Source organism: Ambystoma mexicanum, chromosome 1p (assembly GCF_040938575.1).
Source record: "Ambystoma mexicanum isolate Mex_15411 chromosome 1p, UKY_AmexF1_1, whole genome shotgun sequence".
Taxonomy (NCBI): Eukaryota; Metazoa; Chordata; class Amphibia; order Caudata; family Ambystomatidae; genus Ambystoma; species Ambystoma mexicanum.
The window spans coordinates 1,475,411,687-1,475,439,392 of record NC_090921.1 but is presented as its reverse complement, the minus strand read 5'-3'; the positions used below and the strand labels follow the sequence as shown (position 1 = coordinate 1,475,439,392).

The 27,706-nt window shown below is 42.8% G+C and overlaps 10 non-coding genes across 10 annotated transcripts; all 10 read right to left on the bottom strand.

The window, feature by feature from the left end:
- Nucleotides 1-2,629: 2,629 nt before the first annotated feature.
- Nucleotides 2,630-2,703, bottom strand: TRNAI-AAU (transfer RNA isoleucine (anticodon AAU)). Its single transcript has one exon. It is a non-coding gene; the product is annotated as a tRNA-Ile (tRNA).
- A 2,422-nt stretch (nucleotides 2,704-5,125) lies between these two features.
- On the bottom strand, nucleotides 5,126-5,199 carry TRNAI-AAU (transfer RNA isoleucine (anticodon AAU)). The gene has a single exon. It is a non-coding gene; the product is annotated as a tRNA-Ile (tRNA).
- Nucleotides 5,200-5,925: 726 nt separating this feature from the next.
- Nucleotides 5,926-5,999, bottom strand: TRNAI-AAU (transfer RNA isoleucine (anticodon AAU)). The gene has a single exon. It is a non-coding gene; the product is annotated as a tRNA-Ile (tRNA).
- A 673-nt stretch (nucleotides 6,000-6,672) lies between these two features.
- TRNAI-AAU (transfer RNA isoleucine (anticodon AAU)) lies at nucleotides 6,673-6,746 on the bottom strand. Its single transcript has one exon. It is a non-coding gene; the product is annotated as a tRNA-Ile (tRNA).
- An 11,256-nt stretch (nucleotides 6,747-18,002) lies between these two features.
- On the bottom strand, nucleotides 18,003-18,076 carry TRNAI-AAU (transfer RNA isoleucine (anticodon AAU)). The gene has a single exon. It is a non-coding gene; the product is annotated as a tRNA-Ile (tRNA).
- Nucleotides 18,077-20,038: 1,962 nt separating this feature from the next.
- On the bottom strand, nucleotides 20,039-20,112 carry TRNAI-AAU (transfer RNA isoleucine (anticodon AAU)). The gene has a single exon. It is a non-coding gene; the product is annotated as a tRNA-Ile (tRNA).
- A 2,638-nt stretch (nucleotides 20,113-22,750) lies between these two features.
- Nucleotides 22,751-22,824, bottom strand: TRNAI-AAU (transfer RNA isoleucine (anticodon AAU)). Its single transcript has one exon. It is a non-coding gene; the product is annotated as a tRNA-Ile (tRNA).
- A 1,526-nt stretch (nucleotides 22,825-24,350) lies between these two features.
- Nucleotides 24,351-24,424, bottom strand: TRNAI-AAU (transfer RNA isoleucine (anticodon AAU)). The gene has a single exon. It is a non-coding gene; the product is annotated as a tRNA-Ile (tRNA).
- Nucleotides 24,425-25,100: 676 nt separating this feature from the next.
- Nucleotides 25,101-25,174, bottom strand: TRNAI-AAU (transfer RNA isoleucine (anticodon AAU)). The gene has a single exon. It is a non-coding gene; the product is annotated as a tRNA-Ile (tRNA).
- Nucleotides 25,175-26,772: 1,598 nt separating this feature from the next.
- Nucleotides 26,773-26,850, bottom strand: TRNAI-AAU (transfer RNA isoleucine (anticodon AAU)). The gene has a single exon. It is a non-coding gene; the product is annotated as a tRNA-Ile (tRNA).
- Between the last annotated feature and the right edge of the window lie 856 nt (nucleotides 26,851-27,706).

Sequence of the window (27,706 nt, the reverse complement as noted above, 5' to 3'; positions counted from 1 at the left end):
CTAAAGAAAAACTACATGTGATCTGTAGGAAATTCACGAATATGACAATTATCTTCAAACTGACTTTTAGCCTGCATCACATTTAAGTAGAACTGGGACAAAGAAGGTTAAATGCATCTCATTGGTCATTTCCCACAGCAGTACTGACCTGTGACCATTTATGGACTGCTGCTTCCAACAAAACAGCAAACTAGTCATAGTAAATATAAAGCTGTGGGTGGGAATTCTGCATCAATCTCATGCTTCTGCAGAAATATTTCCCAAATTGACAAAGTGGCCAATGCTGGGATCAAATTCGCTAACTTGGCGTGATTAGCATCATGCTCAGTCACAAAAAGTAAGCCTTCTGACTGGAGCATAGGAGGGAGGCCAGTTGCAGGGGGGAGTTTACTTCCCTTGAAAGAAAATGCCTAACTCATTCACAAATACAACCCTTATCCTCACAACAACATTGGTTATGTCCCACAGCAGTACTGACCCGTGACCATGTATGCACAGCTGCTTCCAACAAAACAGCAATCTTGTGTTAGTAATTCTAATGCTGTGGGTGCCAATTCTGCATCAATCTCATGCTTCTGCAGAAATATTTCCCAAAATGACAAAGTGGCCAATACAGGGATCGAACCCATGACCTTGGCGTTATTAGCACCACGCTCTAACCAACTGAGCTCACCGGCCAGCTGAAAGCCGTGTTTCTGACTGGAGCATAAGAGGGAGGCCAGTTGCAGTGGGATTTTTTCTTCCCTTGGAAAAAAAATGCCTAACTCATTCACAAATAAAACCCTTATCCTCACAACAACCTAAAGGAAAACTACATGTGATCTGAAGGAAATTCATGAATATTACAAATTTCTTCAAACTGACTTGTGGCCTGAATCACATTTAAGTAGAACTGGGACAAAGAAGGTTAAATGCATCTCATTGGACGTCCCGCAGCAGTACTGACCCGTGACCATTTATGGACTGCTGCTTGAAACAAAACAGCAAACTAGTCATAGTAAATCTAAAGCTGTGGGTGGGAATTCTGCATCAGTCTCATGCTTCTGCAGAAATATTTCCCAAATTGACAAAGTGGCCAATACTGGGATCACATTCGCTAACTTGGCGTGATTAGCACCATGCTCAGTCAGATAAAGTGACTGGAGCATAAGAGGGAGGCCAGTTGCAGGGGGATTTTTTCTTCCCTTGGAAAAAAAATGCCTAACTCATTCACACATACAACCCTTATCCTCACAACAACCTAAAGAAAAACTCCATGTGATCTGAAGGAAATTCATGAATATTACAATTATCTTCAAACTGACGTGTGGCCTGCGTCACATTTAAGTAGTACTAAGACAAAGAAGGTTAAATGCATCTCATTGGTCATTTCCCACAGCAGTACTGACCTGTGACCATTTATGGACTGCTGCTTCCAACAAAACAGTAAACTTGTCATAGTAAATCTAAAGCTGTGGGTGGGAATTCTGCATCAATCTAATGCTTCTGCATACATTTTTCCCAAATTGACAAAGTGGCCAATACAGGGATCAAAACGCTAACTTGGCGTTATTAGCACCATGCTCAGTCAGAAAAAGTATGCCTTCTGACTGGAGCATAGGAGGGAGGCCAGTTGCAGGGGGGAGTTTTCTTCCCTTGAAAGAAAATGCCTAACTCATTCACAAATACAGCCCTTATCCTCACAACAACATTGGTTATGTCCCGCAGCAGTACTGACCCGTGACCATGTATGCACAGCTGCTTCCAACAAAACAGCAATCTTGTGTTAGTAACTCTAAAGCTGTGAGTGCCAATTCTGCATCAATCTCATGCTTCTGCAGAAATATTTCCCAAAATGACAAAGTGGCCAATACGGGGATCGAACCCGTGACCTTGGCGTTATTAGCACCACTCTCTAACCGGCCAGCTGAGAGTCCTGTTTCTGACTGGAGCATAAGAGGGAGGCCAGTTGCAGGGGGATTTTTTCTTCCATTGGAAAAAAAATGCCTAACTCATTCACACATAAAACCCTTATCCTCACAACAACCTAAAGAAAAACTACATGTGATCTGAAGGAAATTCATGAATATGACAATTATCTTCAAACTGACTTGTAGCCTGCATCACATTTAAGTAGAACTGGGACAAAGAAGGCTAAATGCATCTCATTGGTCATTTCCCACAGCAGTACTGACCTGTGACCATTTATGGACTGCTGCTTCCAACAAAATAGCAAACTAGTCATAGTAAATCTAAAGCTGTGGGTGGGAGTTCTGCATCAATCTCATGCTTCTGCAGAAATATTTCCCAAATTGACAAAGTGGCCAATACTGGGATCAAATTCGCTAACTTGGCGTGATTAGCACCATGCTCAGTCAGAAAAAGTATGCCTTCTGACTGGAGCAAGGGAGGGAGGCCAGTTGCAGGGGGGAGTTTTCTTCCCTTGAAAGAAAATGCCTAACTCATTCACAAATACAACCCTTATCCTCACAACAACATTGGTTATGTCCGCAGCAGTACTGACCCGTGACTATGTATGCACAGCTGCTTCCAACAAAACAGCAATCTTGTGTTAGTAACTCTAAAGCTGTGAGTGCCAATTCTGCAACAATCTCATGCTTCTGCAGAAATATTTCCCAAAATGACAAAGTGGCCAATATGGGGATCGAACCCGTGACCTTGGCGTTATTAGCACCACGCTCTAACCAACTGAGCTAACCGACCAGCTGAGAGTCCTGTTTCTGACTGGAGCATAAGAGGGAGGCCAGTTGCAGGGGGATTTTTTCTTCCCTTGGAAAAAAAATGCCTAAGTCATTCACACATAAAACCCTTATCCTCACAACAACCTAAAGAAAAACTACATGTGATCTGAAGGAAATTCATGAATATGACAATTATCTTCAAACTGACTTGTAGCCTGCATCACAATTTAAGTAGAACTGGGACAAAGAAGGTTAAATGCATCTCATTGGTCATTTCCCACAGCAGTACTGACCTGTGACCATTTATGGACTGCTGCTTCCAACAAAACAGCAAACTTGTCATAGTAAATCTAAAGCTGTGGGTGGGAATTCTGCATCAATCTCATGCTTCTGCAGAAATATTTCCCAAAATGACAAAGTGGCCAATACAGGGATCGAACCCATGACCTTGGCGTTATTAGCACCACGCTCTAACCAACTGAGCTCACCGGCCAGCTGAAAGCCGTGTTTCTGACTGGAGCATAAGAGGGAGGCCAGTTGCAGTGGGATTTTTTCTTCCCTTGGAAAAAAAATGCCTAACTCATTCACAAATAAAACCCTTATCCTCACAACAACCTAAAGGAAAACTACATGTGATCTGAAGGAAATTCATGAATATTACAAATTTCTTCAAACTGACTTGTGGCCTGAATCACATTTAAGTAGAACTGGGACAAAGAAGGTTAAATGCATCTCATTGGACGTCCCGCAGCAGTACTGACCCGTGACCATTTATGGACTGCTGCTTGAAACAAAACAGCAAACTAGTCATAGTAAATCTAAAGCTGTGGGTGGGAATTCTGCATCAGTCTCATGCTTCTGCAGAAATATTTCCCAAATTGACAAAGTGGCCAATACTGGGATCACATTCGCTAACTTGGCGTGATTAGCACCATGCTCAGTCAGATAAAGTGACTGGAGCATAAGAGGGAGGCCAGTTGCAGGGGGATTTTTTCTTCCCTTGGAAAAAAAATGCCTAACTCATTCACACATACAACCCTTATCCTCACAACAACCTAAAGAAAAACTCCATGTGATCTGAAGGAAATTCATGAATATTACAATTATCTTCAAACTGACGTGTGGCCTGCGTCACATTTAAGTAGTACTAAGACAAAGAAGGTTAAATGCATCTCATTGGTCATTTCCCACAGCAGTACTGACCTGTGACCATTTATGGACTGCTGCTTCCAACAAAACAGTAAACTTGTCATAGTAAATCTAAAGCTGTGGGTGGGAATTCTGCATCAATCTAATGCTTCTGCATACATTTTTCCCAAATTGACAAAGTGGCCAATACAGGGATCAAAACGCTAACTTGGCGTTATTAGCACCATGCTCAGTCAGAAAAAGTATGCCTTCTGACTGGAGCATAGGAGGGAGGCCAGTTGCAGGGGGGAGTTTTCTTCCCTTGAAAGAAAATGCCTAACTCATTCACAAATACAGCCCTTATCCTCACAACAACATTGGTTATGTCCCGCAGCAGTACTGACCCGTGACCATGTATGCACAGCTGCTTCCAACAAAACAGCAATCTTGTGTTAGTAACTCTAAAGCTGTGAGTGCCAATTCTGCATCAATCTCATGCTTCTGCAGAAATATTTCCCAAAATGACAAAGTGGCCAATACGGGGATCGAACCCGTGACCTTGGCGTTATTAGCACCACTCTCTAACCGGCCAGCTGAGAGTCCTGTTTCTGACTGGAGCATAAGAGGGAGGCCAGTTGCAGGGGGATTTTTTCTTCCATTGGAAAAAAAATGCCTAACTCATTCACACATAAAACCCTTATCCTCACAACAACCTAAAGAAAAACTACATGTGATCTGAAGGAAATTCATGAATATGACAATTATCTTCAAACTGACTTGTAGCCTGCATCACATTTAAGTAGAACTGGGACAAAGAAGGCTAAATGCATCTCATTGGTCATTTCCCACAGCAGTACTGACCTGTGACCATTTATGGACTGCTGCTTCCAACAAAATAGCAAACTAGTCATAGTAAATCTAAAGCTGTGGGTGGGAGTTCTGCATCAATCTCATGCTTCTGCAGAAATATTTCCCAAATTGACAAAGTGGCCAATACTGGGATCAAATTCGCTAACTTGGCGTGATTAGCACCATGCTCAGTCAGAAAAAGTATGCCTTCTGACTGGAGCAAGGGAGGGAGGCCAGTTGCAGGGGGGAGTTTTCTTCCCTTGAAAGAAAATGCCTAACTCATTCACAAATACAACCCTTATCCTCACAACAACATTGGTTATGTCCGCAGCAGTACTGACCCGTGACTATGTATGCACAGCTGCTTCCAACAAAACAGCAATCTTGTGTTAGTAACTCTAAAGCTGTGAGTGCCAATTCTGCAACAATCTCATGCTTCTGCAGAAATATTTCCCAAAATGACAAAGTGGCCAATATGGGGATCGAACCCGTGACCTTGGCGTTATTAGCACCACGCTCTAACCAACTGAGCTAACCGACCAGCTGAGAGTCCTGTTTCTGACTGGAGCATAAGAGGGAGGCCAGTTGCAGGGGGATTTTTTCTTCCCTTGGAAAAAAAATGCCTAAGTCATTCACACATAAAACCCTTATCCTCACAACAACCTAAAGAAAAACTACATGTGATCTGAAGGAAATTCATGAATATGACAATTATCTTCAAACTGACTTGTAGCCTGCATCACAATTTAAGTAGAACTGGGACAAAGAAGGTTAAATGCATCTCATTGGTCATTTCCCACAGCAGTACTGACCTGTGACCATTTATGGACTGCTGCTTCCAACAAAACAGCAAACTTGTCATAGTAAATCTAAAGCTGTGGGTGGGAATTCTGCATCAATCTCATGCTTCTGCAGAAATATTTCCCAAATTGACAAAGTGGCCAATACTGGGATCAAATTCGCTAACTTGGCGTGATTAGCACCATGCTCAGTCAGAAAAAGTATGCCTTCTGACTGGAGCATAGGAGGGAGGCCAGTTGCAGGGGGGAGTTTTCTTCCCTTGAAAGAAAATGCCTAACTCATTCACAAATACAACCCTTATCCTCACAACAACATTAGTTATGTCCGCAGCAGTACTGATCCGTGACTATGTATGCACAGCTGCTTCCAACAAAACAGCAATCTTGTGTTAGTAACTCTAAAGCTGTGAGTGCCAATTGTGCATCAATCTCATCCTTCTGCAGAAATATTTCCCAAAATGACAAAGTGGCCAATACGGGGATCGAACCCGTGACCTTGGCGTTATTAGCACCACGCTCTAACCAACTGAGCTAACCAGCCAGCTGTGGGTCTTTTTCCCTTGGAAAAAAATGCCTAACTCATTCACACATAAAACCCTTATCCTCACAACAACCTAAAGAAAAACTACATGTGATCTGAAGGAAATTCATGAATATGACAATTATCTTCAAACTGACTTGTAGCCTGCATCACATTTAAGTAGAACTGGGACAAAGAAGGTTAAATGCATCTCATTGGTCATTTCCCACAGCAGTACTGACCTGTGACCATTTATGGACTGCTGCTTCCAACAAAACAGCAAACTTGTCATAGTAAATCTAAAGCTGTGGGTGGGAATTCTGCATCAATCTCATCCTTCTGCAGAAATATTTCCCAAATTGACAAAGTGGCCAATACTGGGATCAAATTCGCTAACTTGGCGTGATTAGCACCATGCTCAGTCAGAAAAAGTATGCCTTCTGACTGGAGCATAGGAGGGAGGCCAGTTGCAGGGGGGAGTTTTCTTCCCTTGAAAGAAAATGCCTAACTCATTCACAAATACAACCCTTATCCTCACAACATTAGTTATGTCCGCAGCAGTACTGACCCGTGACTATGTATGCACAGCTGCTTCCAACAAAACAGCAATCTTGTGTTAGTAACTCTAAAGCTGTGAGTGCCAATTGTGCATCAATCTCATCCTTCTGCAGAAATATTTCCCAAAATGACAAAGTGGCCAATACGGGGATCAAACCCGTGACCTTGGCGTTATTAGCACCATGCTCTAACCAACTGAGCTAAACGGCCAGCTGAGAGGCATTATTCTGACTGGAGCATAAGAGGGAGGCCAGTTGCAGGGGGACTTTTTCTTCCCTTGGAAAAAAAATACCTAACTCATTCACACATAAAACCCTTATCCTCACAACAACCTAAAGAAAAACTACATGTGATCTGTAGGAAATTCACGAATATGACAATTATCTTCAAACTGACTTTTAGCCTGCATCACATTTAAGTAGAACTGGGACAAAGAAGGTTAAATGCATCTCATTGGTCATTTCCCACAGCAGTACTGACCTGTGACCATTTATGGACTGCTGCTTCCAACAAAACAGCAAACTAGTCATAGTAAATATAAAGCTGTGGGTGGGAATTCTGCATCAATCTCATGCTTCTGCAGAAATATTTCCCAAATTGACAAAGTGGCCAATGCTGGGATCAAATTCGCTAACTTGGCGTGATTAGCATCATGCTCAGTCACAAAAAGTAAGCCTTCTGACTGGAGCATAGGAGGGAGGCCAGTTGCAGGGGGGAGTTTACTTCCCTTGAAAGAAAATGCCTAACTCATTCACAAATACAACCCTTATCCTCACAACAACATTGGTTATGTCCCACAGCAGTACTGACCCGTGACCATGTATGCACAGCTGCTTCCAACAAAACAGCAATCTTGTGTTAGTAATTCTAATGCTGTGGGTGCCAATTCTGCATCAATCTCATGCTTCTGCAGAAATATTTCCCAAAATGACAAAGTGGCCAATACAGGGATCGAACCCATGACCTTGGCGTTATTAGCACCACGCTCTAACCAACTGAGCTCACCGGCCAGCTGAAAGCCGTGTTTCTGACTGGAGCATAAGAGGGAGGCCAGTTGCAGTGGGATTTTTTCTTCCCTTGGAAAAAAAATGCCTAACTCATTCACAAATAAAACCCTTATCCTCACAACAACCTAAAGGAAAACTACATGTGATCTGAAGGAAATTCATGAATATTACAAATTTCTTCAAACTGACTTGTGGCCTGAATCACATTTAAGTAGAACTGGGACAAAGAAGGTTAAATGCATCTCATTGGACGTCCCGCAGCAGTACTGACCCGTGACCATTTATGGACTGCTGCTTGAAACAAAACAGCAAACTAGTCATAGTAAATCTAAAGCTGTGGGTGGGAATTCTGCATCAGTCTCATGCTTCTGCAGAAATATTTCCCAAATTGACAAAGTGGCCAATACTGGGATCACATTCGCTAACTTGGCGTGATTAGCACCATGCTCAGTCAGATAAAGTGACTGGAGCATAAGAGGGAGGCCAGTTGCAGGGGGATTTTTTCTTCCCTTGGAAAAAAAATGCCTAACTCATTCACACATACAACCCTTATCCTCACAACAACCTAAAGAAAAACTCCATGTGATCTGAAGGAAATTCATGAATATTACAATTATCTTCAAACTGACGTGTGGCCTGCGTCACATTTAAGTAGTACTGAGACAAAGAAGGTTAAATGCATCTCATTGGTCATTTCCCACAGCAGTACTGACCTGTGACCATTTATGGACTGCTGCTTCCAACAAAACAGTAAACTTGTCATAGTAAATCTAAAGCTGTGGGTGGGAATTCTGCATCAATCTAATGCTTCTGCATACATTTTTCCCAAATTGACAAAGTGGCCAATACAGGGATCAAAACGCTAACTTGGCGTTATTAGCACCATGCTCAGTCAGAAAAAGTATGCCTTCTGACTGGAGCATAGGAGGGAGGCCAGTTGCAGGGGGGAGTTTTCTTCCCTTGAAAGAAAATGCCTAACTCATTCACAAATACAGCCCTTATCCTCACAACAACATTGGTTATGTCCCGCAGCAGTACTGACCCGTGACCATGTATGCACAGCTGCTTCCAACAAAACAGCAATCTTGTGTTAGTAACTCTAAAGCTGTGAGTGCCAATTCTGCATCAATCTCATGCTTCTGCAGAAATATTTCCCAAAATGACAAAGTGGCCAATACGGGGATCGAACCCGTGACCTTGGCGTTATTAGCACCACTCTCTAACCGGCCAGCTGAGAGTCCTGTTTCTGACTGGAGCATAAGAGGGAGGCCAGTTGCAGTGGGATTTTTTCTTCCCTTGGAAAAAAAATGCCTAACTCATTCACAAATAAAACCCTTATCCTCACAACAACCTAAAGGAAAACTACATGTGATCTGAAGGAAATTCATGAATATTACAAATTTCTTCAAACTGACTTGTGGCCTGAATCACATTTAAGTAGAACTGGGACAAAGAAGGTTAAATGCATCTCATTGGACGTCCCGCAGCAGTACTGACCCGTGACCATTTATGGACTGCTGCTTGAAACAAAACAGCAAACTAGTCATAGTAAATCTAAAGCTGTGGGTGGGAATTCTGCATCAGTCTCATGCTTCTGCAGAAATATTTCCCAAATTGACAAAGTGGCCAATACTGGGATCACATTCGCTAACTTGGCGTGATTAGCACCATGCTCAGTCAGATAAAGTGACTGGAGCATAAGAGGGAGGCCAGTTGCAGGGGGATTTTTTCTTCCCTTGGAAAAAAAATGCCTAACTCATTCACACATACAACCCTTATCCTCACAACAACCTAAAGAAAAACTCCATGTGATCTGAAGGAAATTCATGAATATTACAATTATCTTCAAACTGACGTGTGGCCTGCGTCACATTTAAGTAGTACTGAGACAAAGAAGGTTAAATGCATCTCATTGGTCATTTCCCACAGCAGTACTGACCTGTGACCATTTATGGACTGCTGCTTCCAACAAAACAGTAAACTTGTCATAGTAAATCTAAAGCTGTGGGTGGGAATTCTGCATCAATCTAATGCTTCTGCATACATTTTTCCCAAATTGACAAAGTGGCCAATACAGGGATCAAAACGCTAACTTGGCGTTATTAGCACCATGCTCAGTCAGAAAAAGTATGCCTTCTGACTGGAGCATAGGAGGGAGGCCAGTTGCAGGGGGAGTTTTCTTCCCTTGAAAGAAAATGCCTAACTCATTCACAAATACAGCCCTTATCCTCACAACAACATTGGTTATGTCCCGCAGCAGTACTGACCCGTGACCATGTATGCACAGCTGCTTCCAACAAAACAGCAATCTTGTGTTAGTAACTCTAAAGCTGTGAGTGCCAATTCTGCATCAATCTCATGCTTCTGCAGAAATATTTCCCAAAATGACAAAGTGGCCAATACGGGGATCGAACCCGTGACCTTGGCGTTATTAGCACCACTCTCTAACCGGCCAGCTGAGAGTCCTGTTTCTGACTGGAGCATAAGAGGGAGGCCAGTTGCAGGGGGATTTTTTCTTCCATTGGAAAAAAAATGCCTAACTCATTCACACATAAAACCCTTATCCTCACAACAACCTAAAGAAAAACTACATGTGATCTGAAGGAAATTCATGAATATGACAATTATCTTCAAACTGACTTGTAGCCTGCATCACATTTAAGTAGAACTGGGACAAAGAAGGCTAAATGCATCTCATTGGTCATTTCCCACAGCAGTACTGACCTGTGACCATTTATGGACTGCTGCTTCCAACAAAACAGTAAACTTGTCATAGTAAATCTAAAGCTGTGGGTGGGAATTCTGCATCAATCTAATGCTTCTGCAGACATTTTTCCCAAATTGACAAAGTGGCCAATACAGGGATCAAATACGCTAACTTGGCGTTATTAGCACCATGCTCAGTCAGAAAAAGTATGCCTTCTGACTGGAGCATATGAGGGAGGCCAGTTGCAGGGGGGAGCTTTCTTCCCTTGAAAGAAAATGCCTAACTCATTCACAAATACAGCCCTTATCCTCACAACAACATTGGTTATGTCCCGCAGCAGTACTGACCCGTGACCATGTATGCACAACTGCTTCCAACAAAACAGCAATCTTGTGTTAGTAACTCTAAAGCTGTGAGTGCCAATTCTGCATCAATCTCATGCATCTGCAGAAATATTTCCCAAAATGACAAAGTGGCCAATACGGGGATCGAACCCGTGACCTTGGCGTTATTAGCACCACGCTCTAACCGGCCAGCTGAGAGTCCTGTTTCTGACTGGAGCATAAGAGGTAGGCCAGTTGCAGGGGGATTTTTTCTTCCATTGGAAAAAAAATGCCTAACTCATTCACACATAAAACCCTTATCCTCACAACAACCTAAAGAAAAACTACATGTGATCCGAAGGAAATTCATGAATATGACAATTATCTTCAAACTGACTTGTAGCCTGCATCACATTTAAGTAGAACTGGGACAAAGAAGGTTAAATGCATCTCATTGGTCATTTCCCACAGCAGTACTGACCTGTGACCATTTATGGACTGCTGCTTCCAACAAAACAGCAAACTAGTCATAGTAAATCTAAAGCTGTGGGTGGGAATTCTGCATCAATCTCATGCTTCTGCAGAAATATTTCCCAAATTGACAAAGTGGCCAATACTGGGATCAAATTCGCTAACTTGGCGTGATTAGCACCATGCTCAGTCAGAAAAAGTATGCCTTCTGACTGGAGCATAGGAGGGAGGCCAGTTGCAGGGGGATTTTTTCTAACCTTGGAAAAAAAATGCCTAACTCATTCACACATACAACCCTTATCCTCACAACAACCTAAAGAAAAACTACATGTGATCTGAAGGAAATTCATGAATATTACAATTATCTTCAAACTGACTTGTGGCCTGCATCACATTTAAGTAGAACTGGGACAAAGAAGGTTAAATGCATCTCATTGGAAGTGCCGCAGCATTACTGACCCGTGACCATTTATGGACTGCTGCTTGAAACAAAACAGCAAACTAGTCATAGTAAATCTAAAGCTGTGGGTGGGAATTCTGCATCAATCTCATGCTTCTGCAGAAATATTTCCCAAATTGACAAAGTGGCCAATGCTGGGATCAAATTCGCTAACTTGGCGTGATTAGCACCATGCTCAGTCACAAAAAGTACGCCTTCTGACTGGAGCATAGGAGGGAGGCCAGTTGCAGGGGGGAGTTTACTTCCCTTGAAAGAAAATGCCTAACTCATTCACAAATACAACCCTTATCCTCACAACAACATTGGTTATGTCCCGCAGCAGTACTGACCCGTGACCATGTATGCACAGCTGCTTCCAACAAAACAGCAATCTTGTGTTAGTAATTCTAATGCTGTGGGTGCCAATTCTGCATCAATCTCATGCTTCTGCAGAAATATTTCCCAAAATGACAAAGTGGCCAATACAGGGATCGAACCCATGACCTTGGCATTATTAGCACCACGCTCTAACCAACTGAGCTCACCGGCCAGCTGAGAGCCGTGTTTCTGACTGGAGCATAAGAGGGAGGCCAGTTGCAGGGGGATTTTTTCTTCCCTTGGAAAAAAAATGCCTAACTCATTCACAAATACAACCCTTATCCTCACAACAACCTAAAGGAAAACTACATGTGATCTGAAGGAAATTCATGAATATTACAATTATCTTCAAACTGACTTGTGGCCTGAATCACATTTAAGTAGAACTGGGACAAAGAAGGTTAAATGCATCTCATTGGACGTCCCGCAGCAGTACTGACCCGTGACCATTTATGGACTGCTGCTTGAAACAAAACAGCAAACTAGTCATAGTAAATCTAAAGCTCTGGGTGGGAATTCTGCATCAGTCTCATGCTTCTGCAGAAATATTTCCCAAATTGACAAAGTGGCCAATACTGGGATCACATTCGCTAACTTGGCGTGATTAGCACCATGCTCAGTCAGATAAAGTGACTGGAGCATAAGAGGGAGGCCAGTTGCAGGGGGATTTTTCTTCCCTTGGAAAAAAAATGCCCAACTCATTCACACATACAACCCTTATCCTCACAACAACCTAAAGAAAAACTCCATGTGATCTGAAGGAAATTCATGAATATTACAATTATCTTCAAACTGACGTGTGGCCTGCATCACATTTAAGTAGTACTGAGACAAAGAAGGTTAAATGCATCTCATTGGTCATTTCCCACAGCAGTACTGACCTGTGACCATTTATGGACTGCTGCTTCCAACAAAACAGTAAACTTGTCATAGTAAATCTAAAGCTGTGGGTGGGAATTCTGCATCAATCTAATGCTTCTGCATACATTTTTCCCAAATTGACAAAGTGGCCAATACAGGGATCAAAACGCTAACTTGGCGTTATTAGCACCATGCTCAGTCAGAAAAAGTATGCCTTCTGACTGGAGCATAGGAGGGAGGCCAGTTGCAGGGGGGAGTTTTCTTCCCTTGAAAGAAAATGCCTAACTCATTCACAAATACAGCCCTTATCCTCACAACAACATTGGTTACGTCCCGCAGCAGTACTGACCCGTGACCATGTATGCACAGCTGCTTCCAACAAAACAGCAATCTTGTGTTAGTAACTCTAAAGCTGTGAGTGCCAATTCTGCATCAATCTCATGCTTCTGCAGAAATATTTCCCAAAATGACAAAGTGGCCAATACGGGGATCGAACCCGTGACCTTGGCATTATTAGCACCACGCTCTAACCAGCCAGCTGAGAGTCCTGTTTCTGACTGGAGCATAAGAGGGAGGCCAGTTTCAGGGGGATTTTTTCTTCCATTGGAAAAAAAATGCCTAACTCATTCACACATAAAACCCTTATCCTCACAACAACCTAAAGAAAAACTACATGTGATCTGAAGGAAATTCATGAATATGACAATTATCTTCAAACTGACTTGTAGCCTGCATCACATTTAAGTAGAACTGGGACAAAGAAGGTTAAATGCATCTCATTGGTCATTTCCCACAGCAGTACTGACCTGTGACCATTTATGACTGCTGCTTCCAACAAAACAGTAAACTTGTCATAGTAAATCTAAAGCTGTGGGTGGGAATTCTGCATCAATCTAATGCTTCTGCAGACATTTTTCCCAAATTGACAAAGTGGCCAATACAGGGATCAAATATGCTAACTTGGCGTTATTAGCGCCATGCTCAGTCAGAAAAAGTATGCCTTCTGACTGGAGCATATGAGGGAGGCCAGTTGCAGGGGGGAGCTTTCTTCCCTTGAAAGAAAATGCCTAACTCATTCACAAATACAGCCCTTATCCTCACAACAACATTGGTTATGTCCCGCAGCAGTACTGACCCGTGACCATGTATGCACAACTGCTTCCAACAAAACAGCAATCTTGTGTTAGTAACTCTAAAGCTGTGAGTGCCAATTCTGCATCAATCTCATGCTTCTGCAGAAATATTTCCCAAAATGACAAAGTGGCCAATACAGTGATCGAACCCGTGACCTTGGCGTTATTAGCACCACGCTCTAACCGGCCAGCTGAGAGTCCTGTTTCTGACTGGAGCATAAGAGGGAGGCCAGTTGCAGGGGGATTTTTTCTTCCATTGGAAAAAAAATGCCTAACTCATTCACACATAAAACCCTTATCCTCACAACAACCTAAAGAAAAACTAAATGTGATCTGAAGGAAATTCATGATTATGACAATTATCTTCAAACTGACTTGTAGCCTGCATCACATTTAAGTAGCACTGGGACAAAGAAGGTTAAATGCATCTCATTGGTCATTTCCCACAGCAGTACTGACCCGTGACCATGTATGCACAGCTGCTTCCAACAAAACGGCAATCTTGTGTTAGTAACTCTAAAGCTGTGAGTGCCAATTCTGCATCAATCTCATGCATCTGCAGAAATATTTCCCAAAATGACAAAGTGGCCAATACGGGGATCGAACCCGTGACCTTGGCGTTATTAGCACCACGCTCTAACCGGCCAGCTGAGAGGCATATTTCTGAGTGGAGCATAAGAGGGAGGCCAGTTGCAGAGGGATTTTTTCTTCCCTTGGAAAAAAATGCCTAACTCATTCACACATAAAACCCTTATCCTCACAACAACCTAAAGAAAAACTAAATGTGATCTGAAGGAAATTCACGATTATGACAATTATCTTCAAACTGACTTGTAGCCTGCACCACATTTAAGTAGCACTGGGACAAAGCAGGTTAAATGCATCTCATTGGTCATTTCCCACAGCAGTACTGACCTGTGACCATTTATGGACTGCTGCTTCCAACAAAACTGCAAACTAGTGATAGTAAATCTAAAGCTGTGGGTGGGAATTCTGCATCAATCTCATGCTTCTGCAGAAATATTTCCCAAATTGACAAAGTGACCAATACTGGGATCAAATTCGCTAACTTGGCGTGATTAGCACCATGCTCAGTCAGAAAAAGTATGCCTTCTGACTGGAGCATAGGAGGGAGGCCAGTTGCAGGGGGGAACTTTCTTCCCTTGAAAGAAAATGCCTAACTCATTCACAAATACAACCCTTATCCTCACAACAACATTGGTTATGTCCCGCAGCAGTACTGACCCGTGACCATGTATGCACAGCTGCTACCAACAAAACAGCAATCTTGTGTTAGTAACTCTAAAGCTGTGAGTGCCAATTCTGCATCAATCTCATGCTTCTGCAGAAATATTTCCCAAAATGACAAAGTGGCCAATACGGGGATCAAACCCGTGACCTTGGCGTTATTAGCCCCACTCTCTAACCAACTGAGCTAACCGGCCAACTGAGAGTCTTTTTCCCTTGGAAAAAAAATGCCTAACTCATTCACACATAAAACCCTTATCCTCACAACAACCTAAAGAAAAACTACATTTGATCTGAAGGAAATTCATGAATATGACAATTATCTTCAAACTGACTTGTGGCCTGCATCACATTTAAGTAGAACTGGGACAAAGAAGGTTAAATGCATCTCATTGGAAGTGCCGCAGCAGTACTGACCCGTGACCATTTATGGACTGCTGCTTGAAACAAAACAGCAAACTAGTCATAGTAAATCTAAAGCTGTGGGTGGGAATTCTGCATCAATCTCATGCTTCTGCAGAAATATTTCCCAAATTGACAAAGTGGCCAATGCTGGGATCAAATTAGCTAACTTGGCGTGATTAGCACCATGCTCAGTCAGAAAAAGTACGCCTTCTGACTGGAGCATAGGAGGGAGGCCAGTTGCGGGGGGGAGTTTACTTCCCTTGAAAGAAAATGCCTAACTCATTCACAAATACAACCCTTATCCTCACAACAACATTGGTTATGTCCCGCAGCAGTACTGACCCGTGACCATGTATGCACAGCTGCTTCCAACAAAACAGCAATCTTGTGTTAGTAATTCTAATGCTGTGGGTGCCAATTCTGCATCAATCTCATGCTTCTGCAGAAATATTTCCCAAACTGACAAAGTGGCCAATACAGGGATCTAACCCATGACCTTGGCGTTATTAGCACCACGCTCTAACCAACTGAGCTAACCGGCCAGCTGAGAGCCTTGTTTCTGACTGGAGCATAAGAGGGAGGCCAGTTGCAGGGGGATTTTTTCTTCCCTTGGAAAAAAAATGCCTAACTCATTCACAGATACAACCCTTATCCTCACAACAACCTAAAGGAAAACTACATGTGATCTGAAGGAAATTCATGAATATTACAATTATCTTCAAACTGACTTGTGGCCTGAATCACATTTAAGTAGAACTGGGACAAAGAAGGTTAAATGCATCTCATTGGACGTCCCGCAGCAGTACTGACCCGTGACCATTTATGGACTGCTGCTTGAAACAAAACAGCAAACTAGTCATAGTAAATCTAAAGCTGTGGGTGGGAATTCTGCATCAGTCTCATGCTTCTGCAGAAATATTTCCCAAATTGACAAAGTGGCCAATACTGGGATCAAATTCGCTAACTTGGCGTGATTAGCACCATGCTCAGTCAGATAAAGTGACTGGAGCATAAGAGGGAGGCCAGTTGCAGGGGGATTTTTTCTTCCCTTGGAAAAAAAATGCCTAACTCATTCACACATACAACCCTTATCCTCACAACAACCTAAAGAAAAACTGCATGTGATCTGAAGGAAATTCATGAATATTACAATTATCTTCAAACTGACGTGTGGCCTGCGTCACATTTAAGTAGTACTGAGACAAAGAAGGTTAAATGCATCTCATTGGTCATTTCCCACAGCAGTACTGACCTGTGACCATTTATGGACTGCTGCTTCCAACAAAACAGTAAACTTGTCATAGTAAATCTAAAGCTGTGGGTGGGAATTCTGCATCAATCTAATGCTTCTGCATACATTTTTCCCAAATTGACAAAGTGGCCAATACAGGGATCAAATACGCTAACTTGGCGTTATTAGCACAATGCTCAGTCAGAAAAAGTATGCCTTCTGACTGGAGCATAGGAGGGAGGCCAGTTGCAGGGGGGAGTTTTCTTCCCTTGAAAGAAAATGCCTAACTCATTCACAAATACAGCCCTTATCCTCACAACAACATTGGTTATGTCCCGCAGCAGTACTGACCCGTGACCATGTATGCACAGCTGCTTCCAACAAAACAGCAATCTTGTGTTAGTAACTCTAAAGCTGTGAGTGCCAATTCTGCATCAATCTCATGCTTCTGCAGAAATATTTCCCAAAATGACAAAGTGGCCAATACGGGGATCGAACCCGTGACCTTGGCGTTATTAGCACGACGCTCTAACCGGCCAGCTGAGAGTCCTGTTTCTGACTGGAGCATAAGAGGGAGGCCAGTTGCAGAGGGATTATTTCTTCCCTTGGAAAAAAATGCCTAACTCATTCACACATAAAACCCTTATCCTCACAACAACCTAAAGAAAAACTAAATGTGATCTGAAGGAAATTCACGAATATGACAATTATCTTCAAACTGACTTGTAGCCTGCATCACATTTAAGTAGCACTGGGACAAAGAAGGTTAAATGCATCTCATTGGTCATTTCCCACAGCAGTACTGACCTGTGACCATTTATGGACTGCTGCTTCCAACAAAACTGCAAACTAGTCATAGTAAATCTAAAGCTGTGGGTGGGAATTCTGCATCAATCTCATGCTTCTGCAGAAATATTTCCCAAATTGACAAAGTGACCAATACTGGGATCAAATTCGCTAACTTGGCGTGATTAGCACCATGCTCAGTCAGAAAAAGTATGCCTTCTGACTGGAGCATAGGAGGGAGGCCAGTTGCAGGGGGTAGTTTTCTTCCCTTGAAAGAAAATGCCTAACTCATTCACAAATACAACCCTTATCCTCACAACAACATTGGTTATGTCCCGCAGCAGTACTGACCCGTGACCATGTATGCACAGCTGCTACCAACAAAACAGCAATCTTGTGTTAGTAACTCTAAAGCTGTGAGTGCCAATTCTGCATCAATCTCATGCTTCTGCAGAAATATTTCCCAAAATGACAAAGTGGCCAATACGGGGATCGAACCCGTGACCTTGGTGTTATTAGCACCACGCTCTAACCAACTGAGCTAACCAGCCAGCTGAAAGTCTTTTTCCCTTGGAAAGAAAATGCCTAACTCATTCACACATAAAACCCTTATCCTCACAACAACCTAAAGAAAAACTACATGTGATCTGAAGGAAATTCATGAATATGACAATTATCTTCAAACTGACTTGTAGCCTGCATCACATTTAAGTAGAACTGGGACAAAGAAGGTTAAATGCATCTCATTGGTCATTTCCCACAGCAGTACTGACCTGTGACCATTTATGGACTGCTGCTTCCAACAAAACAGCAAACTTGTCATCGTAAATCTAAAGCTGTGGGTGCGAATTCTGCATCAATCTCATGCTTCTGCAGAAATATTTCCCAAATTGACAAAGTGGCCAATACTGGGATCAAATTCGCTAACTTGGCGTGATTAGCACCATGCTCAGTCAGAAAAAGTATGCCTTCTGACTGGAGCATAGGAGGGAGGCCAGTTGCAGGGGGGAGTTTTCTTCCCTTGAAAGAAAATGCCTAACTCATTCACAAATACAACCCTTATCCTCACAACAACATTATTTATTTTATTTATTTATTTATTCGCATTTGTTAAGCGCACAGAATCAGCCCTGAGGCATCGTGGCGCTGGTTACAGAATAGCGCTGGTTACAGGGAAAGCGCGTCTTAGTTACAGCATACAGAGGCATACATGCATACAGTTTGGGCAGTAGCAATAGTTAGCAGTGTGTGCCTGAATGGCAGTAGGTAGAGGAATTTTAGTTAAAGAGAGAGGTTTTGAGTTTTTTTCTAAACGCTGTGAGGGAGCCTTCTGCTCTTAGAGCGTGGGGGAGATTATTCCAAAGTTTTGGTGCTATGTAGGGGAAACCCAGCCCCCCGGCTGTAATCTTGTGGATGCGTGGTACAGTGAGTTGGTTAGTGTAGCAGAGTCTGGTAGGTCTGGATGAGGTCTGTCTGAGAATGGTGTCTGAGAGATATGATGGTGCAGTGTGGTGGATACATTTGTGGGTAGTAGTCAGTACCTTGAAGGTGATGCGTTCTTTGACAGGGAGCCAGTGAACTGATTGCCTTGCCAGTGAGATGTGGTCCCTTTTGGAGATGTTTAATGCTGCTCTTAGAGCGTTATTTTGGGTGACCTGGAGTTTGTTTAGGTTTTTTTCAGAGGTGCCGGCTAGAAGTGCATTGCAATAGTCAAGTTTAGCGCCTATGGTAGCTCTTGCTATTGAAAGGCAGTTTTCTTTGGAAAGGAATGGTTTAATGGCGTTGATGAGTTTAGTGCTTAGTGCAGATGCGGAGACAATGGCACTAACTTGTTTGTCCATGGACAGGGTTGCATCAATGTAGACCCCTAGCGTTTTCACAGAGGATAGGACTGGGATAGTGCAGTTGTCGATGTTGAAATTGGCATAGCAGCTGTCTAGCCTGGCCAGTGTGGATTTTTGGCCGAGGATAAGGATTTCAGTCTTATCCCCGTTAAGACATAGGCCGTTAGTGGCCATCCAGGCTTGAATGGTGGCATATGTCCGCAGTAGTACTGACCCGTGACTATGTATGCACAGCTGCTTCCAACAAAACAGGAAACTAGTCATAGTAAATCTAAAGCTGTGAGTGCCAATTCTGCATCAATCTCATCCTTCTGCAGAAATATTTCCCAAATTGACAAAGTGGCCAATACTGGGATCAAATTCGCTAACTTGGCGTGATTAGCACCATGCTCAGTCAGAAAAAGTATGCCTTCTGACTGGAGCATAGGAGGGAGGCTAGTTGCAGGGGGGAGTTTTCTTCCCTTGAAAGAAAATGCCTAACTCATTCACAAATACAACCCTTATCCTCACAACAACATTGGTTATGTCCGCAGCAGTACTGACCCGTGACTATGTATGCACAGCTGCTTCCAACAAAACAGCAATCTTGTGTTAGTAACTCTAAAGCTGTGAGTGCCAATTCTGCATCAATCTCATGCTTCTGCAGAAATATTTCCCAAAATGACAAAGTGGCCAATACGGGGATCGAACCCATGACCTTGGCGTTATTAGCACCACGCTCTAACCAACTGAGCTAACCGACCAGCTGAGATTCCTGTTTCTGACTGGAGCATTAGAGGGCGGCCAGTTGCAGGGGGATTTTTTCTTCCCTTGGAAAAAAAACGCCTAAGTCATTCACACATAAAACCCTTATCCTCACAACAACCTAAAGAAAAACTACATGTGATCTGAAGGAAATTCATGAATATGACAATTATCTTCAAACTGACTTGTAGCCTGCATCACATTTAAGTAGAACTGGGACAAAGAAGGTTAAATGCATCTCATTGGTCATTTCCCACAGCAGTACTGCCCTGTGACCATTTATGGACTGCTGCTTCCAACAAAACAGCAAACTAGTCATAGTAAATCTAAAGCTGTGGGTGGGAATTCTGCATCAATCTAATGCTTCTGCAGAAATATTTCCCAAATTGACAAAGTGGCCAATACTGGGATCAAATCCGCTAACTTGGCGTGATTAGCACCATGCTCAGTCAGAAAAAGTATGCCTTCTGACTGGAGCATAGGAGGGAGGCCAGTTGCAGGGGGGAGTTTTCTTCCCTTGAAAGAAAATGCCTAACTCATTCACAAATACAACCCTTATCCTCACAACAACATTGGTTATGTCCCGCAGCAGTACTGACCCGTGACCATGTATTCACAGCTGCTTCCAACAAAACAGCAATCTTGTGTTAGTAACTCTAAAGCTGTGAGTGCCAATTCTGCATCAATCTCATGCTTCTGCAGAAATATTTCCCAAAATGACAAGGAGGCCAATACGGGGACCCGTGACCTTGCCATTATTAGCACCACTCTCTAACCAAATGAGCTAAACAGCCAGCTGAGAGTTTTGTTTCTGACTCAAGCATAAGCAGGAGGCCAGTTGTAGGGGGATGTTTTCTTCCCTTGGAAAAAAAATGCCTAACTCATTCACACAGACAACCCTTATCCTCACAACAACCTAAAGAAAAACTCCATGTGATCTGAAGGAAATTCATGAATATTACAATTATCTTCAAACTGACTTGTGGCCTGCATCACATTTAAGTAGTACTGCGACAAAGAAGGTTAAATGCATCTCATTGGTCATTTCCCACAGCAGTACTGACCTGTGACCATTTATGGACTGCTGCTTCCAACAAAACAGCAAACTTGTCATAGTAAATTTAAAGCTGTGGGTGGGAATTCTGCATCAATCTAATGCTTCTGCAGACATTTTTCCCAAATTGACAAAGTGGCCAATACTGGGATCAAATTCGCTAACTTGGCGTGATTAGCACCATGCTCAGTCAGAAAAAGTATGCCTTCTGACTGGAGCATAGGAGGGAGGCCAGTTGCAGGGGGGAGTTTTCTTCCCTTGAAAGAAAATGCCTAACTCATTCACAAAAACAACCCTTATCCTCACAACAACATTGGTTATGTCCGCAGTAGTACTGTCCCGTGACTATGTATGCACAGCTGCTTCCAACAAAACAGCAATCTTGTGTTAGTAACTCTAAAGCTGTGAGTGCCAATTCTGCATCAATCTCATCCTTCTGCAGAAATATTTCCCAAATTGACAAAGTGGCCAATACTGGGATCAAATTCGCTAACTTGGCGTGATTAGCACCATGCTCAGTCAGAAAAAGTAAGCCTTCTGACTGGAGCATAGTAGGGAGGCCAGTTGCAGGGGGGAGTTTTCTTCCCTTGAAAGAAAATGCCTAACTCATTCACAAATACAACCCTTATCCTCACAACAACATTGGTTATGTCCGCAGCAGTACTGACCCGTGACTATGTATGCACAGCTGCTTCCAACAAAACAGCAATCTTGTGTTAGTAACTCTAAAGCTGTGAGTGCCAATTCTGCATCAATCTCATCCTTCTGCAGAAATATTTCCCAAAATGACAAAGTGGCCAATACAGGGATCGAACCCGTGACCTTGGCGTTACGCTCTAACCAACTGAGCTAACCGGCCAGCTGAGAGGCATATTTCTAACTGGAGCATAAGAGGGAGGCCAGTTGCAGGGGGATTTTTTCTTCCCTTGGAAAAAAAATGCCTAACTCATTCACACATAAAACCCTTATCCTCACAACAACCTAAAGAAAAACTACATGTGATCTGAAGGAAATTCACGAATATGACAATTATCTTCAAACTGACTTGTAGCCTGCATCACATTTAAGTAGAACTGGGACAAAGAAGGTTAAATGCATCTCATTGGTCATTTCCCACAGCAGTACTGACCTGTGACCATTTATGGACTGCTGCTTCCAACAAAACAGCAAACTAGTCATAGTAAATCTAAAGCTGTGGGTGGGAATTCTGCATCAATCTCATGCTTCTGCAGAAATATTTCCCAAATTGACAAAGTGGCCAATACTGGGATCAAATTCGCTAACTTGGCGTGATTAGCACCATGCTCAGTCAGAAAAAGTATGCCTTCTGACTGGAGCATAGGAGGGAGGCCAGTTGCAGGGGGAGTTTTCTTCCCTTGAAAGAAAATGCCTAACTCATTCACAAATACAACCCTTATCCTCACAACAACATTAGTTATGTCCGCAGCAGTACTGACCCGTGACTATGTATGCACAGCTGCTTCCAACAAAACAGCAATCTTGTGTTAGTAACTCTAAAGCTGGGAGTGCCAATTGTGCATCAATCTCATCCTTCTGTAGAAATATTTCCCAAAATGACAAAGTGGCCAATACAGGGATCGAACCCGTGACCTTGGCGTTATTAGCACCACGCTCTAACCAACTGAGCTAACCGGCCAGCTGAGAGGCATATTTCTGACTGGAGCATAAGAGGGAGGCCAGTTGCAGGGGGACTTTTTCTTCCCTTGGAAAAAAAATACCTAACTCATTCACACATAAAACCCTTATCCTCACAACAACCTAAAGAAAAACTACATGTGATCTGAAGGAAATTCACGAATATGACAATTATCTTCAAACTGACTTGTAGCCTGCATCACATTTAAGTAGAACTGGGACAAAGAAGGTTAAATGCATCTCATTGGTCATTTCCCACAGCAGTACTGACCTGTGACCATTTATGGACTGCTGCTTCCAACAAAACAGCAAACTAGTCATAGTAAATCTAAAGCTGTGGGTGGGAATTCTGCATCAATCTCATGCTTCTGCAGAAATATTTCCCAAATTGACAAAGTGGCCAATACTGGGATCAAATCCGCTAACTTGGCGTGATTAGCACCATGCTCAGTCAGAAAAAGTATGCCTTCTGACTGGAGCATAGGAGGGAGGCCAGTTGCAGGGGGGAGCTTTCTTCCCTTGAAAGAAAATGCCTAACTCATTCACAAATACAACCCTTATCCTCACAACAACATTGGTTATGTCCCGCAGCAGTACTGACCCGTGACCATGTATGCACAGCTGCTACCAACAAAACAGCAATCTTGTGTTAGTAACTCTAAAGCTGTGAGTGCCAATTCTGCATCAATCTCATGCTTCTGCTGAAATATTTCCCAAAATGACAAAGTGGCCAATACGGGGATTGAACCTGTGACCTTGGCGTTATTAGCACCACGCGCTAACCAACTGAGCTAACCGACCAGCTGAGAGTCCTGTTTCTGACTGGAGCATAAGAGGGAGGCCAGTTGCAGGGGGATTTTTTCTTCCCTTGCAAAAAAAATGCCTAAGTCATTCACACATAAAGCCCTTATCCTCACAACAACCTAAAGAAAAACTACATGTGATCTGAAGGAAATTCATGAATATGACAATTATCTTCAAACTGACGTGTAGCCTGCATCACATTTAAGTAGAACTGGGACAAAGAAGGTTAAATGCATCTCATTGGTCATTTCCCACAGCAGTACTGACCTGTGACCATTTATGGACTGCTGCTTCCAACAAAACAGCAAACTAGTCATAGTAAATCTAAAGCTGTGGGTGGGAATTCTGCATCAATCTCATGCTTCTGCAGAAATATTTCCCAAATTGACAAAGTGGCCAATACTGGGATCAAATCCGCTAACTTGGCGTGATTAGCACCATGCTCAGTCAGAAAAAGTATGCCTTCTGACTGGAGCATAGGAGGGAGGCCAGTTGCAGGGGGGAGTTTTCTTCCCTTGAAAGAAAATGCCTAACTCATTCACAAATACAACCCTTATCCTCACAACAACATTGGTTATGTCCCGCAGCAGTACTGACCCGTGACCATGTATGCACAGCTGCTACCAACAAAACAGCAATCTTGTGTTAGTAACTCTAAAGCTGTGAGTGCCAATTCTGCATCAATCTCATGCTTCTGCAGAAATATTTCCCAAAATGACAAAGTGGCCAATACAGGGATCGAACCCGTGACCTTGGCATTATTAGCACCACGCTCTAACCAACTGAGCTAATCGGCCAGCTGAGTGTCTTTTTCCCTTGGAAAAAAATGCCTAACTCATTCACACATAAAACCCTTATCCTCACAACAACCTAAAGAAAAACTACATGTGATCTGAAGGAAATTCATGAATATGACAATTATCTTCAAACTGACTTGTAGCCTGCATCACATTTAAGTAGAACTGGGACAAAGAAGGTTAAATGCATCTCATTGGTCATTTCCCACAGCAGTACTGACCTGTGACTATTTATGGACTGCTGCTTCCAACAAAACAGCAAACTTGTCATTGTAAATCTAAAGCTGTGGGTGGGAATTCTGCATCAATATCATGCTTCTGCAGAAATATTTCCCAAATTGACAAAGTGGCCAATACTGGGATCAAATTCGCTAACTTGGCGTGATTAGCACCATGCTCAGTCAGAAAAAGTATGCCTTCTGACTGGAGCATAGGAGGGAGGCCAGTTGCAGGGGGGAGTTTTCTTCCCTTGAAAGAAAATGCCTAACTCATTCACAAATACAACCCTTATCCTCACAACAACATTGGTTATGTCCGCAGCAGTACTGACCCGTGACTATGTATGCACAGCTGCTTCCAACAAAACAGCAATCTTGTGTTAGTAACTCTAAAGCTGTGAGTGCCAATTCTGCATCAATCTCATGCTTCTGCAGAAATATTTCCCAAAATGACAAAGTGGCCAATACGGGGATCGAACCCGTGACCTTGGCGTTATTAGCACCACACTCTAACCAACTGAGCTAACCGACCAGTTGAGAGTCCTGTTTCTGACTGGAGCATTAGAGGGAGGCCAGTTGCAGGGGGATTTTTTCTTCCCTTGGAAAAAAAACGCCTAAGTCATTCACACATAAAACCCTTATCCTCACAACAACCTAAAGAAAAACTACATGTGATCTGAAGGAAATTCATGAATATGACAATTATCTTCAAACTGACTTGTAGCCTGCATCACATTTAAGTAGAACTGGGACAAAGAAGGTTAAATGCATCTCCTTGGTCATTTCCCACAGCAGTACTGACCTGTGACCATTTATGGACTGCTGCTTCCAACAAAACAGCAAACTAGTCATAGTAAATCTAAAGCTGTGGGTGGGAATTCTGCATCAATCTCATGCTTCTGCAGAAATATTTCCCAAATTGACAAAGTGGCCAATACTGGGATCAAATCCGCTAACTTGGCGTGATTAGCACCATGCTCAGTCAGAAAAAGTATGCCTTCTGACTGGAGCATAGGAGGGAGGCCATTTGCAGGGGGGAGTTTTCTTCCCTTGAAAGAAAATGCCTAACTCATTCACAAATACAACCCTTATCCTCACAACAACATTGGTTATGTCCCGCAGCAGTACTGACCCGTGACCATGTATGCACAGCTGCTTCCAACAAAACAGCAATCTTGTGTTAGTAACTCTAAAGCTGTGAGTGCCAATTCTGCATCAATCTCATGCTTCTGCAGAAATATTTCCCAAAATGACAAGGAGGCCAATACGGGGACCCGTGACCTTGCCATTATTAGCACCACTCTCTAACCAAATGAGCTAAACAGCCAGCTGAGAGTTTTGTTTCTGACTCAAGCATAAGCAGGAGGCCAGTTGTAGGGGGATGTTTTCTTCCCTTGGAAAAAAAATGCCTAACTCATTCACACAGACAACCCTTATCCTCACAACAACCTAAAGAAAAACTCCATGTGATCTGAAGGAAATTCATGAATATTACAATTATCTTCAAACTGACATCCTCACACCAACCTAAAGAAAAACTACATGTGATCTGAAGGAAATTCATGAATATTACAATTATCTTCAAACTGACTTGTGGCCTGCATCACATTTAAGTAGTACTGCGACAAAGAAGGTTAAATGCATCTCATTGGTCATTTCCCACAGCAGTACTGACCTGTGACCATTTATGGACTGCTGCTTCCAACAAAACAGCAAACTAGTCATAGTAAATATAAAGCTGTGGGTGGGAATTCTGCATCAATCTCATGCTTCTGCAGAAATATTTCCCAAATTGACAAAGTGGCCAATACTGGGATCAAATTCGCTAACTTGGCGTGATTAGCACCATGCTCAGTCAGAAAAAGTAAGCCTTCTGACTGGAGCATAGGAGGGAGGCCAGTTGCAGGGGGGAGTTTTCTTCCCTTGAAAGAAAATGCCTAACTCATTCACAAATACAACCCTTATCCTCACAACAACATTAGTTATGTCCGCAGCAGTACTGACCCGTGACTATGTATGCACAGCTGCTTCCAACAAAACAGCAATCTTGTGTTAGTAACTCTAAAGCTGTGAGTGCCAATTCTGCATCAATCTCATGCTTCTGCAGAAATATTTCCCAAAATGACAAAGTGGCCAATACGGGGATCGATCGAACCCGTGACCTTGGCGTTATTAGCACCACGCTCTAACCAACTGAGCTAACCGGCCAGCTGAGAGGCATATTTCTAACTGGAGCATAAGAGGGAGGCCAGTTGCAGGGGGATTTTTTCTTCCCTTGGAAAAAAAATGCCTAACTCATTCACACATAAAACTCTTATCCTCACAACAACCTAAAGAAAAACTACATGTGATCTGAAGTAAATTCATGAATATGACAATTATCTTCAAACTGACGTGTAGCCTGCATCACATTTAAGTAGAACTGGGACAAAGAAGGTTAAATGCATCTCATTGGTCATTTCCCACAGCAGTACTGACCTGTGACCATTTATGGACTGCTGCTTCCAACAAAACAGCAAACTAGTCATAGTAAATCTAAAGCTGTGGGTGGGAATTCTGCATCAATCTAATGCTTCTGCAGACATTTTTCCCAAATTGACAAAGTGGCCAATACTGGGATCAAATTCGCTAACTTGGCGTGATTAGCACCATGCTCAGTCAGAAAAAGTATGCTTCTGACTGGAGCATAGGAGGGAGGCCAGTTGCAGGGGGGAGTTTTCTTTCCTTGAAAGAAAATGCCTAACTCATTCACAAATACAACCCTTATCCTCACAACAACATTGGTTATGTCCGCAGCAGTACTGACCCGTGACTATGTATGCACAGCTGCTTCCAACAAAACAGCAATCTTGTGTTAGTAACTCTAAAGCTGTGAGTGCCAATTCTGCATCAATCTCATCCTTCTGCAGAAATATTTCCCAAAATGATAAAGTGGCCAATACGGGGATCGAACCGGTGACCTTGGCATTATTAGCACCACGCTCTAACCAACTGAGCTAACCAGCCAGCTGAGAGGCATATTTCTGACTGGACCATAAGAGGGAGGCCAGTTGCAGGGGGATTT